The sequence below is a fragment of the Sciurus carolinensis genome, chromosome 16, assembly GCF_902686445.1.
Source record: "Sciurus carolinensis chromosome 16, mSciCar1.2, whole genome shotgun sequence".
In the NCBI taxonomy this organism is placed as follows: Eukaryota; Metazoa; Chordata; class Mammalia; order Rodentia; family Sciuridae; genus Sciurus; species Sciurus carolinensis.
Genome location: NC_062228.1, coordinates 42,505,025 through 42,509,468, shown reverse-complemented (window position 1 = coordinate 42,509,468; position 4,444 = coordinate 42,505,025).

Genomic DNA, 4,444 nt, shown 5'->3' with positions numbered 1-4,444 from the left:
ACTGTCACGTGTGCCATTCTGCTGGCACCTGCCCTGCGTACTGTTCTGCTGACTGACTTTGAGCCTCCAGCTGAATAAGGAGGAGAGCAACGCTGGGAAAGGCGTGTGGCCCGGTTCCTTCCCTCTCTCTGCCTCCCCTTCCACAGCTCTAGACATTGGTAATGGGAGGTGTCACTTAACTCTGACCTCTGCTGCTTTCCCACCTCTCTCATCAGTCACAGGGGATGCTTGCCGGGATTTCTGTCAGTTATTTGTGCATATTGCTGAAGCTTGGACCAAAGGCACTTGACATGAGAGTTTGCTGAGCACCAGCCCAGCTTGCAAACTCAAGCGCCAGCCCTGTTATGCCAATATCTTGGAGAAGCAAAGGCTTGTGGACAGAAAGCTGATGTTGACTTCAACCTTGGGGGCTCTGCACACACTGTACCTCCTCAAGTCCCAGAGCTTGTGGCCCTGCAGGTGCCTTCCTGTCCCTCTTCCCACATTCTGAGCAGAATACCACATCCCAGGATGCCAGACCGTACAACATTCCCACTCACCCAGCAGACCTTCTGCCTCACCTCTTCCAGCTTATGACCCAGAGATGCACTCCTGAGGGAACACCTCTGACCCTGTTGCCCTGCAGAGAACCAGGTGCACAGGGGACCACGGTCAGTGGGTCAGCTGACTGATTCATAAACACACACCAACATACGGTCATATAGCAAGGTGTTAACAACACACCCCAACCTCACAAGCACACACCGCCCACTCTGTTGCATAAAAGTGTGTTACACTGGGCTGGGGAGATAGCTCAGCTGGTAGAGTGCTTGCCTCGCAAACACAAGGCCCTGAGTTCGATCCCCAGTACCGCAAAAAAAAAAAAAAAAAAAAGTGTGTTACACCAACACATATGGAGTCACACAATCACACTTGTGTATCATAATCCATACTGTCTCTGAACCAGAGCCTGTGAACCTGAAGTAAAGGACAAATCTTAAGGAACTCGTGTAGGACCTGGGGACTGAGTGGTAACTTTGGGTCAGGGAAGGCCTTTACTGAGGGCACAATCTCACTTTATTCCTTTTCCAAAAGAAGATAATTCTTACCAGCCCAGAATGCTCTCCTTTTTTTTTTTTTTTCACTTCTATTCTGAGAACTCCTGCACCCCACCTGTCCTTCACCCTTCCTTGGGGCTCCCCATGCTCCTGAACTGGCTCTGTCTACAACTACACAGATCCCAGTAAACACCTGCAGCTCAGCTCTGTGTTCTGGAGTCCACTCCAGGTTGAATGTATCTGTATGTGCAGTGTGTAACTAGGCACACGTGTGTGTGAAAATTAATGACTGAGTAATAATTAAACAGACTTAGGATAGAAGTGTCTGCTTTCTGAGTTCAGGAAATGAAACCTAACTCAGTCACCATTTCTGCTCTTGCCAAATCCTCCTTGCCTTTCTTCTCCAACCACTGACACATCATCCGACCACCCAAGGTTCCCCATTGCTCCTGATACTGGGAACCACAGCCTATTCAGTTGCAGACAACAGAGTTCACGTCAAATACCTGGAGCTCAGCTGTGGTTCCTGAGGTTGAGCTGGGGCCAGGGAGTCTACATCATGCGGCCATATCCCCATAACACTGAGTCAATACAAATGAGTTTGTCACCCTCAGGTAGGGCTCTTCTCTTCTCAAAACCTCAGACCCTTGCATACAGCTACCTTGGACCTCTCAAGTGGTAGTCTCACCATCCTCTGCCAGCTCTTCTTGCTCTTGACTCTTCCCTCTCCCTCCTCCCTACATGCAACCAGTCCCGATATCTTGATGATGCCCTCCGGTGCAGGACGCCCATGACTCACTCCTTCTGGATCTCTCCGCCAGTCTAGCTCCCTCTTCAATCATCACCTGGCCATGTCCTGCTGTCTGAAGACTTTCAAGGGTTCCTCATTTCCCTGAAGATGCAGATCAATGCCTCCGGCAGGCAGATAAGGCTTGCCAGAATCTGACCTCACTATTATCCAGTCTCAATCTCTCTGCTCCCTGACTCTACCTTCTCAACAATCTCTTCAACTTTTACTTCCTGAAATGCCTTTTCTTTCTTTTAATCATTCTCCTTATTAACTCTTAGCCCTCATATCCTCTTATGTCATACTTTTGAGGACCTTCCTTCTCAGGCCACAAACACCCTCTCCCATCTTCCCGGAATTCACCCCACATTAGACACCGTTGTCCCACTCCTCACCCATCAACTTAGTAAGTGAAGGAATGTCCACTGCCACATGCCAGGCATTTTTCCAGAGCTGGGCACACAGTAGAGAATAAGATAGTTCATATACAACTTGAAGAAATGGTCAAAAACCAGCAGAAAAATTGTAAGAGTGGAAAGAACTATAAAGAACACAAAACAAGGTGACATGATAGAGTGGATTGGAAAATCGCATTGGTTCAGGTGGTCTTGAAAGGAGATAACACTTCCACTGAGATCTGAGTGGCATGAAGCAGCCCAACAGGAAGAGATTTGGGGGGCAGAGAACCTTGTGTGATGTAGAAAGAGTTTAATGTGTTGAAAGAATGACCAGTGTACCTGACTCAAGGAGTGGAATGGTAGGACAGCAAATCAGAAAAGAAAGGCAGCCATTTAATTCCAATCCACAAAAAGGTCCAAAGTACTGGGCACAGTGGTGCATACCTGTAATCCCAGTGACTCAAGAGACTCGAGGCAGCAGGATCACAAGTTCAAAGCCTGCTTCAGCAACTTAGCGAGGCCCTGAAATACTTAACAAGACCCTGTCTCAAAATAAAATATTTTTTAAAGGGCTGGGGATGTGGTTCAGTGGGACAGCAAACCTGGGTTCAATTTCCTGAACCAAAAAAGAAAAAAAAAAAAAAAAAAACACGGAGATGGTGGATAAGACACAGCACTCCTAAGGTTAAAAAATATATATATATATATATATATATATGGGCAACAAGGGCTCTACTCAACTTCTACCAGTAAAAGAAATCAAGACAGATGTTCAGGAGACTGCAGAGAGTCACCTCAATTTAAAAACTCCACAATTCTTCCTGTTTTCAATCTGAGCCAGTTTTATGACCCAGGATCCCAAAAAGATACCCCATCCCCCAAAGAAAGGACCCTGTGATACATAGCAATTGTATATGGCAATAATGTTCCAACTTCTTCCCCAAAGAGACATTTGGTGTTTTCTCTGCTGATTGCATCAGGGAAAAGGTGAATATTCAAATATTTCAAGGACTATTATACACAGGATCTGAACTGATGCTGATACCTCAGACCTGAAGTGTCATGGTGAACTATTCTGCCTACCACAGTTTCCAAAAGAAAGAGTACATGGGTCTGGGATGTAAGGATGGAAGCAAAAGTCTTACCTTCAGTCCTAGTTAGCTACCATGGGGAGCATTTGCTTCCTACCCCCACACCTCTGGAATCTGCAAGGTTAGAGTTCCTAGACCTCTCGCTCCAGTCAGAATGGCAATTATCAAGAATACAAGTAGCAATAAATGTTGGCGAGGATGTGGGGGAAAAGGTACCTTGTACATTGCTGTTGGGACTGCAAATTGGTGCGACCACTCTGGAAAGCAGTGTGGAGATACATCAGAATACTTGGAATGGAACCATCATTTGACCCAGCTATCCCACTCCTTGGTTTTTACCCAAAGAACTTAAAATCAGCCTATTACAGTGATGCAGCCACATCAAAGTATTGTGAATTATAGCAGCTTCATTCACAATAATTATGCTATGGAATCAACCAAGGTGCCCTTCAACAGATGAATGGATAAAGAATATGTGGTACATATACACAATGAATATTACTCAGCCATAAAGAAGAATAAAATTATCTGCATTTGATGGCAAATGGATGGAATTGGAGACTATCATGTTAAGTGAAATAAGCCAATCCCCTAAAAAAACAAAGGCTGAATATTCTCTCTGATATGAGGATGCTGACTTGCTATAGACAGCGGGGAGAGGCAATGTAGGTTCTCCAGATTGGACAAGGGGGTATGGGGGAAGGGAGGGTGGATGGGAATGGAAAAGACAGTAGAATGAATCAAACATAACTTCCCTAAGTTCATATATGAATACATGACCAGCGTAACTCCACATCATGTACAGTCACAAGATTGGGAAGTTATATTCCATGTATGCATGATATGTCAAAATACATTCTTCTGTCATGCATAACTAAAAAGAACAAATAAATTAAAAAAAAAATTCCAGGTCTGGGGTTGTGGCTAAGTGGTAAAGTACTTGCCTAGCATGTGTGAGGCACTGGCTTTGATCCTCAGCACCACATAAATAACTAAATAAACAAACAAATAAATAAATAAAGGTATCATGTCCATCTACAACTAAAAATATGTTTAAAAAAATAATTCAATTAAATTAAAAGCTATGACTGAGCCACTTATCATGCTTTTGCTTAAGATCAAGTGTAGAAG